The sequence below is a fragment of the Elgaria multicarinata genome, chromosome 20 (genome assembly GCF_023053635.1).
Source record: "Elgaria multicarinata webbii isolate HBS135686 ecotype San Diego chromosome 20, rElgMul1.1.pri, whole genome shotgun sequence".
In the NCBI taxonomy this organism is placed as follows: Eukaryota; Metazoa; Chordata; class Lepidosauria; order Squamata; family Anguidae; genus Elgaria; species Elgaria multicarinata.
The window spans coordinates 16,051,253-16,068,568 of NC_086190.1; the positions used below are offsets into that span (position 1 = coordinate 16,051,253).

The following is a 17,316-nucleotide window of genomic DNA, read 5'->3' on the forward strand; positions in this document are numbered from 1 at the left end:
GATTTCAGTGGCTGTTCCACAGTTATGAAACTCTCTATGTTGGAGAACTGCTAACGTCTAGGTACTTTTAAAACGCCTATTGATTTATCCCGTGTTTAAAATCTATTATGGGAAGGGTGGGGAGAAAAGATGTTAGCTGTACAAGTTTTCCAAGCATATTATATATCCCAGCACATTATAGTGGACATTACTGAACAAAGTTACTTTGAAAACTAATCAGTAAGGCACTTCATTTCACAAACAGGTGAAAACTAAAATAAATAGGTATGAAAATGAAAAGAAAAGAATATTTCTTGCTTCATCTTCCAGCAGGTGGCAGCACCTACAAGGACAGCCCCCCACCCCAACTAATTTTGCACAATGCAGCAGGCTAATTTAAGCTGAATGCAGCAAACCTTTTCACTTCATTTCTAACCAGGGACAGGTTGAAGGCATGAAAATAAGTGTAAAGGAGAAGGTAAGTAAGGACACTGAAACCACTGTAGTTATGATTCATTTCAGGCTGCAGCTGGATAGCATTTTTTTCCTGCAGTGCCAACATGTTAGTCCGATAAAGATGATAACTCAAACCCTGCACCTCAAAGATATACTAGATCGTGAAGTAATCACAGGAGAACTTTTACAACATTATTCCAAGTCTACCATTATTTAGACAAAAGATGGAACTTTTTCTAATACAGAGACCTTGAAGCACGGTCTATGCAAGGGCAAAAGTTGCCAAAAATAGACCAAAAGGTCGCCCCGAGGAAGACTAATGATGAACACTCATGCTAATCCACCTCCTCTGGTCCTTTTAGCTATATGGGTTCTGACCATTTTGAGGGCACAGCAAAATGGGAGTAGGAGGAGATAGTGGGAGATTAGACATATGCATTTCAAAACATGTTTCATGGCCAAATATTATCAAAGGATGCTATCCCATTCTGCTCTTGGTAGACATTTTACATCACTTTCAGAAGATACTCAAGAACTCTTGCTACGTTGAGCCTTCAAGGGAAAGTAGTCCTGTAACTGTAGAACAGTAGATCTGCTGGCTGTGTTGCACGCCACAGAGTTCCGTGTCACACTGACATGGAGACAGGTCTTCTTTTCAGTGGCGCCCGTCTTGTGGAATGAGACCCTCTCAGGTGTACAACAAGTTTCAATGCTGGTGTGTTTCAGGCATTCAATAAAAACATCTTTAGCTATCCCCCCCAACCGTGAACTATCTCTGAACCAGCCTCGTGGCACTATTGTGAGTGTATACGTGGTCTGTTTTCATTGTTTGTTTCCTTGTTGTTGGCTTTTATTCTTTGGCAACCACTTTGGGATTTGTTTCAAATGAGAAGCGGTATATGAACATTGTTAATAATAACAACAACTGAAGGTCAGCCACCACAGCATCTTTCTACACGCTCTTGCAGTCCTAACTGGGTGCATGTACTTAAAAGGTCATTACTAGTCTATTTGAGGCATCGATATGGGGCACAGGGATGACAGTGGTATCTTGGATATGTACTGCCCGAGTCATTTCAACCAGCACACTGAAGCCAGCCCCAAGGACAACATGAAGCCAACACAGACGCTAGAGCACTGGCATAATGCACTCCCCAGCCACCTGTGCGAAGGCTAGCTGGCCACTGCCTTCTAATACAGAACACATTGGAACCAAGTTATATTCTTGGCATTGTAACAGCAGTGCTGCACAAAAGGAAGAGGGAGAGAGAGATGCATGGCTGGGAAAGCACAGATCCAGTCCGTGGGCAGATCCTCCTGCAAGCTCACCTGCCCAAGTCTTTTCTCTACACCACCCCCGTAACATGCATGATGGACAATAATGGAAAGACCACACTTACTGATCACTTCGAGCCTTGAAACTTTATTTCTATGACCAAAACGTTCCTGGCCCAGCTATTTCTACAAAGGCAACGACATGCTTTGAGGGTACAGACACACCATTAATACCTAGCATTGTAGCAGAGTTGTTTTACAAGAGGTTGCCTCAAAGAGTAATAACCACTTTGGTGCTGGGCACCAGAACTCAGGACAAGATATTGGGCTCAGGCTGTTAAAGAATATTTAACACAGCTTACCTGGCTCCGTAAGGTGGGGAAAAAAGCTTGGTTCTGATCTACTATCCCAGCCTGGAGACACCAGCAAAAAAGAAGAAGCCACCCTGTGGAGACAAAGTATTGATGTTCAGATACAACCTAAAATAGATCAAGGTACTTTAGGTATCCTGGATTCATTCCAGGGTTATCGTAATGCAGAGCACGAGTTGCCTCCGCCCTCTTCGTACCCCAGTTTCAATACGTTTTGTTCTAAAATGCAAATTAAAATGTCTCAGGTACTGGAGGAAAGCTTCCATCACTAGAAATCAGAGGATAATCAAACGAAGGTAAATTCCTTTATATGCAACTCAGCAGCCAAGCAGGAGGAAAGAGATTCCTGTTTTAAAGCGACATTTTGCTTACAATCGCTCAACAGAGCAGTCAGACATATGACACAGCAATAAAATGTCTCTTAATTTTTGTCCAGAGATTATAGCCCCAGATAAAGCTTAAATACTGGCTATGTGCACGTTGAATATGGGTTCTTAGTCCCCACTAAGGAATATGTTGAAGTCTTAACGGAAGTGAGAGCATTCTAACCTTTACAGCTCAACTTGTCTGGGGGTGGGTGGGGTGGAAGAGCTAGCTATCCTGTTGTTATTTCAAAGAAGGCATGCAAAGCACAGACTGAGATTTCAGGGGCTGGATGCATTCATACACTTCATTTGATACCCTGCTCAACTCTTTCACTCTCTATGTGCATTCCCATATGTGGATGTACTTGGTCACTTGGGTGATAGTCAAACCAGTATGTAGTCCATATAGCTAGGTGGCTTCCTGCTTTCAGCATAGGGACAATCCTGGGAGACAGGAGCATTTTCCTTTCTGACTGACATTCCATATTTCAGTGCTAGAACATGCTAAGATCAGGCGTAGTTCAAAAGCATGAGCTAATCCCCTTGTTAAGAGACACCAGGCTTGAGACAAAGGATTGTTGTGGTAAGTTGCTGTAATGACATGAAGAAATACTTTGTTCTCAGAACAGCAAATGAGGAGGTAAACCCACTTCTGAAGAGTACAATTTCATATGGCAGGTGGGGGCTCACATGATGTGATGTTCCATGCATACACACACAAGATTCCCCACACATATCTGAGACACTGTTGTGGTTCTAAGACTCTCCCCAACAGGCTTGCTTTCTATGTGTGGGGAGCTTATCTTCGCATGGATGGAAGTTCTATTAAGTGAGCCCCTATCTGCAGCCTGAAGTGGTATAGTCTACACACAAGTTTGCCTCAGCCACCAATGTTATATCAATCACCATCAATTATAACTATAGGACACACCCTGTATTGCCACTGCAAAGCAAAATCTAGAGGTCTGGGATTTAAATCAGTGAGTTTAAAACATCCTCTCTCATTTCCCCATCCATTTGTCTGCCTAGGAAACTTCTGTGTTCCCGCTGCAGAACCACTGTGTGTTCTAGAAGAGGATGTGAGGCACATTCATCTTTGGCCAAGCTTGCTAGTAATTTGCAGGGTGACAATGAGACCAGAGTGCATCTCCTAAACCACACCCAGAGCTCCACTATAGCTATAAAGCTCAGGGAAGTTCAGTGGCAGGAGGGCAAGCTGTCACCCAGGCAAGCTTGTCTGCCGTTATTGATCAGTTAACTGAAGAAGCTTCCAAGCAACCTCAAGGCTCCTCAGAACACACTTTTTTTTAAAAAAAAAAGACTGATTTGAGGAAAACACACATGTTGGTTTTAATCAGAAGGCAGAGATTGGTAATCCCAAGTGTCAGCTCATTTCTTCTATCCCACAAACCATCTGGAAAAGATGCCAAACTAATCCCCAGAATAAAGAGGGGATACTGCAGCAGGGATTCTTGCAACAACAACAACATCAACAAACAAAAATCTCCACAGCAGAACACAGGAGGAAGGACTAGAAGTAAATAAACTAATCAAGCACTCCTTTAAAACAAACAAAAGAAGCATTAACTTGCATTTCCTTAAGTAAGAACAGGAAAACTTCACTTGAACCAACAACCCACAGCATCTACTAACAAGCAAACATTTCCCTGTCTATAGCTAAATAGCAAAGCATCTTAGATATAAACTGCAGACTGAGATCCAGCCTCAATGCAACAGGACAACAGTCTGTTGATTAAAGAGACTTTAAAGAGACTCACACATATCTCGGAAAGACAAGTCCCAGACAGGTCCCAATACATCTGGCTAGGAAAATGACTACAAAAAGATGGTCAACCCCTCCTCTTCGCTGGATTCAGTTTTCGGTTTGTTAAAATATATTGGGTCAGATCCAGACTCTGTTAATCCATGCTTTGGTCATGCTGAAATCAGTGGGACTGAGGTTAGTCAGTGGGACTAACTTAAGCGTGAATCCAACCCATTTACCTGCATTTTCTTGTCCCAGAAATCCATATGTTACAAGTGGGAAAAGTGAAACCCAGAGTTCCAATGGACAGATTCAAAGTCACAAACCTAGTCAATTACAGAGTGAAGCACAAAGCCCCGAGTCCTTGATCCCAAGGACTCGAAGGCCACGCTTAAGGATTTTCATTTCAACTAAAAATCTGAAATGTTCCGCTACACATGTTCTCCCAAGGAACGGAATCCAAAAATACTCCGTAACAGGATATTTTGGGGTGGGGGATATGGGGTGTGTTTAGATGACTAAGGTCTCAAAAGCAAGCAGCAATGCTTAGCAAGACAGCTGTACAACAGCTGAACCGCCACCGGGGCCTGTGGCTTTGCTCATTATACAGTTCACAGAGAGCCCTAGCGGGAGTCAGAGCTGAATTCCACGGGGAGCTCAGCCGTGGATTTGCTGGGTAACGCCAGCCTCAGTTCTCCATTTGTGGAATCTGGAATTAATGGCCTGCTAGTACTTACCGATATTTCGATAGCATCAGTGAAGTACTAGCGACCACCTTGCAGGACATTCAGGTCAGGATGTGCAAAATAATGTTTTAAAGAGATTTTGCTTTGTCATCATGAAGGAAATTTATTTTATTTATTGCATTTTTATACCGCCCAATAGCCGAAGCTAATATTTAAAAAACACCATTTCCGGCACAGTAGCATTGTGCGCGCTCTCTCTCTCTCTCTAATGTTGTAGATCAGACTTCCTCAACCTGGTGCCCTCCAGATGCAATGGACTACAACTCCCAGCATCCCAAGCTTTGGAGGGAGTTGTAGTCCAATGCATCTGGAGGGCACCAGGTTGGGGAAGGCTAGTCTAGGTCACTGAGTTGTACATGAAAGGTGTGTCCGTGACCACTCTGCTAGTTGCCGTGTATCACAGAGCGAAGCAGAACTAAGTGTGCGCATGCAGTGAAGTGATTCAGACTCTTGGCGCAAATCCTGGACAAAGTGGACCTGACTAAGTTTGCAGGACTTCACCACAGGTAGGTCACCCTCACCTATTTCGCATCTGGTATTTTATGTGCAGCAAATTGCCAGTCGTAAACTGAATATACAAAAAAAAAAGTAAACATATTAAATGCTTAACATATAACTTTTAACTATTTAACCGTGCTGTACATCTATTGGAAGTGTGGGCAGCCTGTGGCCCTCCAGATGTTTTGCCCTACACCTCACATCAGCCTTGGCCACCCTAGCCATCATGGGAGTTGTAAACCAAAACATTTGGAGGGCCACAAGTTGCCCACCCTTGATCTATTTTAACGAAGCCAAGCTACCTGTAATTTAAAAAATGCCATTTCCCCTGTTTACCCACAGCTCCGTTTCCCCCTTCCTCTGCTTTACTGTGACAGTTTTGGATTATAAGCCACTTGGGGGAGGGTCCTATCTTACCTGTTCTTTGTAAGGCACCAATGCACATCTCCCCCTCTTTCAACTCCACCAAGAATACCAGCTGTTTAAGAGTATCCACAACTTTTAGATGCTATTCTAGAGTAGAGATTTTCCAACCTCCAGAAAACCCTTTCTACACTGACTTGTCTGTGGAGGGACTCCTGCCACATCGGTTACAGAATTCCACCATGTTGCAGAGGATTCTGGGACATATTCTATGGCACACATGGTTCATGTGGGACACTAGACATAGTTGCTGGGCCCTCCAACCAAGAGCATGCCCTAGAAGCACTTTCCTGCAGCTGCCTATTATCTAGAGATAGGCAACAAGTTTTTAGGGAAGCTTGCCTGATATTACTGATATCTTCACAGAGAGATTCCGGGGAGGGGGGGGAGAATCTCAGTTGGGAAGCCATTTGTCTAGAGCAAAGGCTTAACAGGCAATAGAAGCAGAGGAAAAAGAAAAGAGTAATTTTACAAGCATCATGCAAGTGTGAGTTAAAAAACCCAGCTTTGAACAATTCCTTAAACTGGCAATGTTGTTACACAAGATTAAAAGAGTGTGATCCTAAGGTCTCTGGGGAGTGACCCAGGGACCATAGGATGGCTCGTAAAATCCCTCTGAGATCGGAGAGAGTGCTCGGACATTGAAAGGGAGAGGCGGATATCTGATCCCAGATTACTTCCTCTTGTAGCTGCTGTGAAAAGAACCATGCTGGTTGCCTCTCTGAACATGGAAACACAACCTGGGTGGGGAGGGGAAGAGACTAGCGAAGCCAGGGTACAAATTATCCTGAGCTTCTTCCAACCTCCTTCCCTCCCACTTCGAAGCAGCCTCGCTAAACAGGCAAAAGAAGCCCAACTAGCAATATTTGCAGGGCGGGAGGATGAGGAGGTGAAGAACGCCTCTGTCGCTCTTCCTGCCTTGCATTGGATGAATGGATGCTTCCGAGATTGCGGGCATCCGCTAAGATACCTTCCATAACCTCTGTAGCAACACAGGGAGCTTTAATGGTTACAGGATGGTCAGACTGAGAGGGTACAAGAGGATGCTGCACCTTTAACTTATAAGGAGATCTTTCAATGAACGTTGGAGCACTGAAATGAGAAAACCCATCTCCACACTTCCGATTATTTTGTTTTTATTGAATAAGATTCATGACCTTCAACCACAGGCAGCTGGAGACTGCATTAATTCACCTCCCTGGAGGGATGCCAGTGATGCAGAATCCATAACACTTATCCATTTATAATTGAACAGTAAGATCTGGAATATTTAATGTCTTGTCTTTTTTGGAATATGTCAAGCTTCTCAGGGACTCTCAAGCCTCTTGGTGTAAGATTGCAGTTACATTTGACTTCAAACTGAATTCTCCAATGGTTGCTTCCAACCAGGGTCCTCAAGTGGCTAATTCAGGTTTTAGACAAAGCTTTTACAGTTCTCATGAAAAGAGGAAGGGGGGGGGAAACCTGCAGCCATCTATATCTTGCAGTTTATAAACCCAAATAGGAAAATTTTTCCTTTCCTGCTTATGATCTTTGCATTTCTATAGCTTCTTTCATGAAAAGATTTCAAAACACATCGAGAACATTAATGCAGTCAAATTCAAGAACTCCCCTAGGTAATTTTGTCTGACCACACGGAGTCAGGTTAACTGTGAATTATTGTAGAACTTGTTACTCTCTTCTGTCCTTAAGACATATGCAGCCTATTACATTTTTTGCCAACATCACGCTGTCAGCAGAGAAAGGCTGCTTCTATTATATTCCACCAGTGTTTTTAGCGTTTTAAAAGCCGGTGTTAATTCCGGATAAGAGAAGTAGAACTTCAGGCTTAAATATGCAACCGGAATACTTAGATAAAACAGAGCTGCATTTGTACCATATTGTACGAGACACACCAGGTGCCATTTCAAAGCACCCGTGCAATATTTCAGTCTATTCGGGTTTGTTCAGCTTTCAGACATTTTTGGTAAGGGACGGGATATCTTGTCACAAATCAAAGACAACTATGCTTCTTTAAAGAGGAATTTATGCTACATTCTATGAGAATGACAAAACAGAAAAAAAGTGGGACAGAGCCCAATATTGTATTTGTAAAGCCAAGTTCTTTCTAGCCATTACAGTAACACCTGTAATTGATACACCACGACGCCTGCTCTTTTAAGAGTTACCATCTCGCAGAAAGCCTCAAAACAGGTAGGAGAAATACAAATCGTTGCCACAATGAGCGGAAGCCCAGCAATGGACTGGTGACTCTGCCAAAGTACCTTCAAACATATGACCATGTAATCTTTCAGGATTATACACATATGCCCTAAAACAGTGGTCTTCAACTGGTGGGTCACAACCCAAAAGTGGGTCGTGAGATCAGTCTAGATGGGTTGCAGCAAAGCTGTTGCCACCATGTTGGTCATGGAGAAAGTTGTAAAAGTGGGTCCCATGTTGCAGGCTGGGAGTCCGAGGTGGATCTCGGGTCTGGATCAATTGAAGACCACTGTCCTAAGTCGATCACGCAGATACATTCTAAAATTACAACCAGGATGCAAAACGCTACTGTAAGCATGCCTGTGAAGGCACACATATGCAAGAGGATTTTTCCTGCAAAGGGGATATGGGACTATGAGGAGATGCACATAGTGAGAAGAGATAACAGAAAACTTCCAGAAGTATACAGAAGAATCTTGCCCATTTATCAGTCTTATAGACAAGAACAAAAACATTTCCCAGCACATAATGGACAGTCTCGTTTACTCCCATTTACCTATGTATCACAGAGCAGTTAGAGTAAAGGTCTTGGCAAGTGTCTCACCTGAAAAGACTTGGCAGCATGCAAGCGCATGAGATAAGCGCATAAGAGAGCTTCAGCTATTGGGCGGTATAAAAATGTAATAAATAAATAAATAAAAATAAATAAATGAGCCTTGTTTAGAACACAAAAATGAACACAACTGTGAGATTTGTGACCTGTTATGAAATATCCAGAGGGATTTGACAACTTACTTTGATTTTGTCCACAATGGTAAAAAAAATGGCAATCAAGGCTTTTCTAGTGGTCCCCTTCCATTTTGGGGGAGGGGTAATATTTCTGTTCATTTTTACAAGCTGTGCATGTGTTATACTTTACTTCTGGGCACATCGAAGGTGCTCTCAAATAGTTGAACAGCTTGGAAAGTATGTACAACAGCTTAATTTTCTTGCTGACATCACAGAAGCAACTGGGACGTATTTTGGTTGCTCGTACACATATGGCAAATTATTAATCATGCCAAAACCTTAAAAAAATTGATTCTGACAGATACTACTAAGAGTTAATCAAGAAAGCCATAAAACCTGAGGAAGGTCAACATTCGATGTGAGCAAAACATGGGCACACTTTACAACGGATTTAATTGTTTTTGTGATAGATTTTTTTATTATTGCACTTATCATTGCATTTATATCCCACCTTTTTTTTCCTCCAAGGAACTCAAGGTGGCATGCATAATCCTCCTCTCCATTTTAACCTCACAACAACCACCCTGTGAGGTAGGTTGGGCTGAGAGGCTGTGACAGGCCCAAAGTCACCCAGTTGGTTTCCATGGCTGAGTGGAGACTAAGAACCCAGATCTCCCATCTCCCAGTCCAACACTTTAGCCATTACACCACGCTGGTTCTTGCATTGTTCCCTATAAAACATGCCGGCCATTTTAATTGTTGCGAACTCATTCCTTTACCTCTCTCCAATATCTTTTGAAGTCGTTCAGACTCCAGTTAGAAAAGGTATTTCTAATTCCTAAACAATGAAGTTATGGGCCCCGGAGTTTTCCAAACTAACTAAAGCATTCTACAAAGTTCAGCATAATTAGCTTCAATACCTTGACACTATTAAAACGAAACAGGAAGCACAAGACACTTGTTAAACGAATTAGAACAAGCTATTCATTGTTGATTTTTGGATGGCTGGAAGTTGATGCCACATGAATCTCCTGAGTGCTCCACTAATTCAAAAGTTTACACCTTAAACTGCAGACTAATCTATCAGGTACGCTTCAGGATGGATTCCTGCATTGAGCAAGGGGTTGGACTCAATGGCCTTATAGGCCCCTTCCAATTCTACTATTCTATGTTTCTATTGAAATATTTTCCCACCTGCAATTGTGTGTTTATTAATATTAACTACAACCAAAAAAGGCAGGGAAGGAAGTATCCTAAGCAGGGTGTAGTTTCCTTCCTTTCCAGACATGTTACGTGTACAACTGTTCTGCAACAGAATAAGCCTAAAGGAATAGCTTACTTTGCAACAGAAATTTTCTTTTAACAAACTTGTTAGCACCGAATTTAAAGATACACTGCTGAAATCTTCCAGTCAATGGCTATACAAAGGCTTAATCAATGCTAAATTACTGCATAAGTATTGGAGGTGGGGAGAAAGAGAAATTGATATAAGGCTGAAGAGTCATATGAGTGACTACTAAGCTTTGTTCCATAGCTTGCAAATTAATCACTGCATAAACTCAATTTATGCGGGATTAACATTAATTATGTTAAATACTTATCAGCTTGACTTATTCAGGGGTGTCTATGTCCAGCAGAACATTTGCCAGACCAGTCTTGCACAGTAACTGAGCAAAGATTGTTCAATGCATACCACGATTAACCCACATAAACATCTTAGTTACCAAAACTTCATTGTGCATCAGTAATTACACTTTGAGGATTTCTGGAGGCTTAATGCATATGATTAAGACAGACCCTTTCTCCAGTGTTTAATCAGAATTTAATACAGCAGTTACTCTTTAAAGGTTTTACTGATGAAAAGAATTGAGTTTCACTGTCTCATATACTGAAGGAAAATGCCTTTATGAAGCCAGAGCTGCTTTTATTTTAACAATTGATCTCTCTGCCATCGTTATTGTAAATGGCGCAAGACAACTTAAGTCTGTCCTCTGCGACTGGATAATGCCTTCCTAATGTAAACAGTTATTTCAGGGCCAATGTTTACATCAACACCAGCTGAAAGATGCTTGAAAATTAAACGATTACACTGATCTAGACAGGTATGTGAACCATACGCAATCATGTTTTATGTTTGTAAGAGCATTATGTGCTCTTACAAACATAATTAGAAAGCTTCAGCTATGGGGCAGTATACAAATGCAATTAATAAAGTAAAAATTATATAAACGCAAGTTATACCACAACTTCAGACTGCCAGGCTAAAATTGGAAAGTTAATGCCGACTTCTGTGGGCTTTTGATGTTGGAATCTCCTGAGTAGCAATTCCCAAGCTCGAAAGATGCAGGTTTGTCTTGCCAATCTACCTCTCACTTCCACATCCAGTGGAACTCAGAGGCAGATCACTTCCCCAATCATTTGCGTTTTCTTCTCTTTCCCCTGCTGCTGCTGTGAAGCAAGCATCGCAAACAAGCTTCCCCCATTCATAGCTTAACATTAATCAGCCACTTGATAATAAATTACTGTTACCTGTTAAAACTTACACAGCCTTGTGAGAGAAAAAAATTGAGTTTATACACATTCCATAACGTAGATTATATGGACAGCAAGTGTCCAAAATGGATGCACTGCATATAATAATAATAATAATAAATTTATTTCTTACCCACCTCTCCCTTTGGATCGAGGCGGGGAACAACATTAGAACAGGAATCAATACATCTTAAAAAATCATGATTTAACATTGATCTGGATAGGCCTGCCGGAAAAGGCTAGTCTTTAAATCTGCCTTAAAATCACACATAGTGTTAATTTTACGAATCTCCTCCGGTAGGCCATTCCACAATCTGGGGGCGACAGAAGAAAAGGTCCTTTGGGAAACTGATGTCAGCCTAGTTTTAGCTAACTGAAGTAAGTTCACCCCAGAGGACCTGAGTTTGTGGAGCGGACTATATGGGAGAAGGCGATATCATTTATATTTTTATAATAATAAAAATATCATTTCCAATGAGTCTTTTTGAACATAACAAGAGTAAACACAAGGGCGCTGCTTGAATTATTCATGCATACAATGAAAACACTATTGTACGCATGAGCCAAGATTTACTTTCATATCCAAAAATTTGACCAGAATGCGTATATCAAGCATTATAATGCCCATCTCAGTTTTTCAGTAGGTGAATTTGGTTCAGGCTATAAAACAACACATCTCATATCTAATACTAAGCAAGGGGGACATTCTGCATTAACCTTGTGAGAAAATATCATTGATAAAAAATGTAGTTATTGGGAGAAAATGAATGTGGCATGGCCCAACTAAACTAAGTAAATTTGAGTAGGCATGATGAGCTCTAAATAATGGGGGTGGGCACATATTTACACCACATACATGACCCCCCCAGAACCACAATTCCCTGCTTCCATACTGACAGTTGCCAACTAGGATTAGAGCACCTACTTTCCCATAGACTATCTCCCCACCACCATACAGGGTATATCCCTGCTTGCTACTTTTTAATCAACTTAAATTTGCACGCCAACTCTGGCGTGCAAATTAAGTGTATAAAAAGTGGTTAAAGGGGACTAATACATTAAATAGTCTGAAGATGCACCCTAAGAGAAATATGATGGTAACTGCCTTAAGAGCACACAAGATTGTCCTGTGGTGTGTGTATGGGGAAGGGGGGACGTTTAAGTGAAAGAGAATGAGTGACTAAGAGCTCCTTCACAGATTTATCAAAATGCATGTTTCCATAGTGCAGTCTTCCTCAACCTGTTGCCCTCCAGATGTGTTGGACTACAATTCTCGACATGCCCCAACCAGCAAGGCTCAGGCATGCTGGGAGTTATAGTTCAACAGAGGAGGGCAGCAGGTTGGGGAAGCCAGTTTTTGGATCTGGAATGGGGGATATATGAATACCAACATATAAGAACAACAGGCATGGGAACTATGAGGTATACCTTTGCAGTACATTTGTACGCATGCAGAACGCGTAATATTATGAGTTTGAACATTATGGGATTGTCAATAAACTGGGGGAGAAACAAGACCACTCTTTTCCTACAACACATGAGATGGCCATTAGGAAGTAGTGCCTGAAAGTGAGAAAGAAGGAATGAAAAATTAAAATGAGGGTAATTTTGCATATTAAGCAGGACACCCTGAGTTTAACACCAAGTGAAACTTCAGCAAGGATTTTCAATCCATCAGAGCGCCCTGTGAAGTGATGAGACATGCCTTTGACAAGTTTACATTTTAAACGTACATTCAGGTGTTCTAAGTGTACACCTAAAAATACAACAGAGTGCCAACATGCTGGAGAAGACTGGGAAAGGGTGTGGCAAGAGGCTGCTAGACAGGAACACAGGAAGCTGTCTTGAATCAGATCACTTGTTCTACCACTGACCTGTGGGCCTTCCCCAAAAGGATCCTTTCACTGGTATGTGTGCGGTTTCCTAGCCAAGACTGGCACCTTCGTCTTTGGGAGGCCTGTGCCTTGACTGGCTTGTGCCATGTAGCTTGGTTGTGTGAGAATCCACAGATGCAGGAGAATCCTAAGGCTCCATATGAGCCAAGAGACCTTTCTCACCCTGGCGTGCAAATATGCACGAATCGCAGATTGCTCAGAGCAGGTTGCTCCATCCACGGAGGAGTCTGGCAGAGCTGCCAGCAAGCTCAAGCAAGCGTGGAAGTGGGGCAGTGCGCTAGCTACCAGGGGATGCAGAAATGGGTTCTCTGTTCTACTGCAGTCGTAGCCCCAAACAGGGATAGTTTCTTTTGCCAATAAAGGAGAAATCTGGAGGGTTTTGCAAAGAGGGGAAGAACCTTCCATCCCTTGGAAATAATGTGCATATGTGTGGCAGCTGATATACCTGGGTTTGGCAATGGAAAGTCACGAAGGAATGCGGCAGCCACATTCCTTAAGGTCAGCTTGTGGCCTGCCTGCCATATGTTTCAGCCAACAACCCTCATCAGTCCTAGCCAGCATAATCAATGGTGAGGGCTGATGGGAGTTGATGGCCAAAACATATGGAGGGCCATCCCTGCTTTTAGGACTAGGGCAGAATGATGGCTTTCAGGCAATTATGGCAAAGCTCAATGAGAACAGCACGTTGAACCAGTTGAATAAGGTTTTCCCAGCCAGCCCTCCACAAACAATACATAAACAGATCAATAGAAAACACTGCTATAATAATGACGACGATGATGGTCATTTTACCACCGGCCGCCCTCAGATTTTGGGGCGAGAACAAGAACTGAAGGAATAGGGGAAAGAAGAGATGAAAGACTGGTGCTCCCTGTGTGAACTCCACAAATGAAGAAGCAAGACTGATTCCATGACAGCTTTGAAACGATTTTACTTTGGATGAGAGTGATTATGAGGTTCTTTCTGTAACGCAGGGGTGGGCAACATGTGGCCCAACTCTAAGCCAGCATAGCCAATGGTGAGGGAGTTGAAGGCCAAAACATCTGGAACACCACATGTCACCTGTCCCTGCCTTAAAGGAAGGGGGAAATAATCTTTTAGCATGCAATCCTATGCATGTTTAGACAGGGAAAAAAACACCCTACAACTCCCAGCATTCCACAGGCAGGATGTCTGGCTAGGGAATGCTGGGAGTTGTAGGACTTTTTCCTGTTTAAACATGAATAGGGTTGCACACTAAATGATAGAAGTGTATGAAATAATGTCTGACGTAGAAAGGGCAGGAAGAGAGAAGTTTTCCTAACTAGCATAGCCAAGGGTGAGAGCTGAGGGGAGCTGAAGACCAAAATAAGTGCTTCAAGGACTAGAATGATGGTTTTGTAGGAGCAGAGCTGAATAGAAACAGCATGTTAAGAACTTAAGTGCCATACTGAATCAGACCAAGGGTCCATCTAGTCCAGCGCTGTGTTCACACAGTGGCCAACCAGCCATCAGCCAGGGGCCAACAAAGCAGGACATGGTGCAACAGCACCCTCCCACCCATGTTCCCCAGCAACTGGTGCACACACAGGCTTACTGCCTCGAATCCTGGAGATAGCATAAGGTTTCCCCCTGCCAATCCCTCCACAAACAACACATAAAAAGGCCAATAGAAAACAATGAAATAATAATAATAATAATAATAATAATTATTATTCAGAGGAGGGCAACCAGGATGATCAGGGGTCTGGAAACAAAGCCCTATGAAGAGAGACTGAAAGAACTGGGCATGTTTAGCCTGGAGAAGAGAAGGTTGAGGGGAGACACGAGAGCACTCTTCAAATACTTAAAAGGTTGTCACGCAGAGGAGGGCCAGGATCTCTTCTCGATCCTCCCAGAGTGCAGGACACAGAATAACGGGCTCAAGTTAAAGGAAACCAGATTCCAGCTGGACATCAGGAAAAACTTCCTGACTGTTAGAGCAGTACAACAATGGAATCAGTTACCTAGGGAGGTTGTGGGCTCTCCCACACTAGAGGCATTCAAGAGGCAGCTGGACAACCATCTGCCAGGGATGCTTTAGGGTGGATTCCTGCATTGAGCAGGGGGTTGGACTCGATGGCCTTGTAGGCTCCTTCCAACTCGGCTATTCTATGATTCTATGATAATATATTTATTTCTTACCCGCCTCTCTGATTGGATCGAGGCAGGGAACAACATTAGAACAGGAATCAATACATCTTAAAAATTCATGATTTAACATTGATCTGGATAGGCCTGCCGGAAAAGGATAATCTTTAAAGCTGCCTTAAAATTACACAGAGAGTTAATTTTACAAATCTCCTCCGGCAGGCCGTTCCACAATCTGGGGGCGACAGAAGAAAAGGTCCTCTGGGAAACCAATGTCAGACTAGTTTTAGCTGACTGAAGTAAGTTCTCCCCAGAGGACCTGAGTGTGCAGGGCGGACCGTATGGGAGAAGGCGATCCCGCAGGTAACCTGGACCCAAACCATTTAGGGCTTTAAAGGTAATGACCAACACTTTGTACTTTGTACTAATTCCTGTGGAACTCCCTGCCTCTGGAGGTCAGGCAGGCTCCGACCTTGTACTCCTTTCGGCGCCTCCTGAAAACATCTTTATTCCAAGAAGCCTTTCTTTAACATGCAGCCTTGGATTTCTGATTTTTGCTTCTTTTTTAAATTTTGTTTTAACTGTTTTATTCTGTTTTTATTTTCATTTTACCTTGTACACCGCTCCGAAATTTTTCAATGGGGAGCGGTATATAAATGTTCTAAATAAATAAACAATAAATAAACTCATTGGCAGCCAGTGGAGTGATTTTAATGTTGGGGTAATATGCTCACCCCCCCTAGATGTACCGGTGACCAAACTAATAATAACAACAACAACAATAATAATGGTTATTTTGCCACCAGATTTTAGGGAGAGACCTGGATTGGAGGGAGGAGGGGGAAGGAAGAGGTGGGAGGCTGGCGCCTACTGGGCGGACCGCGGGGAAGGCAGAAGAGCAAGAGTGACTCCATGATGGCTTGTGGGGGAGGGAAGAGAACGTTGAGTTGAGGGACGGCGGTTGGCGGAGGGACGCGCGCGCGCGAGAGAGAGAGAGCGAGAGAGAGAGAGGGAGAGCACGCGCGCGAGCTGAGGGGAGTGACGGTTACGGGGTGCGGGTGGAGGGGGGGGAGAGAGGAGGAGAGGGAGGCGCGCGCACCAGCGAGCCCACCAACTAACCAACCAACCAACGGGCAAGCGCGCGAGCGGCCAAGCGGACCGAGGGGGGAACCCGTCGCCTTTTGTTGCCAGGCAAAAAAAAAAAAGGAGGGGGGAGAGAGAGAGAGAGAGAGAGAAGCGGCACTTACCTGAGGCGGCGGCGGCGGCGAGGCGAGGGGAACCGGGGCTGTTGGGGGGCTCCCGTTCGAGCTGGCCCCGGGCTCCCTACCCGCCTCGGGAGAAGGGCGGATGGGAGCAGGGCTGAGGAGAAACGGCGGCGAAGGGAGGAGAAAGCGGCAGCCCCGGCTGAGAGCGGTGTGTGTGTGCGTGCGTGGGTGGTGTGTGTGTGTGTGTGGAAAAGCGTCCGCCCCTGCTCCTCTTCTTCTTCCTCCTCCTCCTCCTCCCTCCGTCGTCGTGACTCACAGCGGCGGCGACCGAGGGAGGGGAGCGGAGGAGGCGCCTGGGCGACTCCGGGTGGGAGGGACCCGCCGCCGCTGGCCGCGTCCCAACAGCGCCCGAAGCCGCTGAGAGGCGGCAAGCCGCGTCGCCTCAGGCAGCAGCGGCGGCGGGCCGACGCACCTGAAGTAAAAAAAAAAAAAAAAAGGCGGGAAAAGGGCGGGGCTTCGCCGAGCTTATGCAGTTATTGTCTCGGTGTGTGTGGGCGGGGCCAAAGGGAAAGGCGGGGCCAAAGGGTGAGTGGCGGGAGGAGCTACAAGGAAGGCGGGGTCGGGCGGAGCTTAGGGAGGTGATGGGCGGGGCGGGCTGAGGGGGCGGGGCGTAGAATCCCTGCGGGCGGGGCGAGGCGCGCAGGTGTGTCGCTGCTTCTCCCCCGCTGGCCGTCTGGAAAAGAGACAATATTCAACATAGGAAGCT

General features: G+C 44.2%; 1 protein-coding gene across 1 annotated transcript in view; it reads right to left on the reverse strand.

Moving 5' to 3' along the window:
• CTNNBIP1 (catenin beta interacting protein 1) overlaps positions 1–16,998 on the reverse strand; it is a 38,358-nt gene extending 21,360 nt beyond the window's left edge. Inside the window, exons 1-2 of the mRNA XM_063145281.1 lie at positions 16,593–16,998; positions 2,073–2,155 (exon numbers count right to left, since the gene is read on the reverse strand). The gene's annotated coding sequence lies outside the window, so the exon portion shown is untranslated. The remainder of the gene's footprint in view (positions 1–2,072; positions 2,156–16,592) is intronic.
• Between the last annotated feature and the right edge of the window lie 318 nt (positions 16,999–17,316).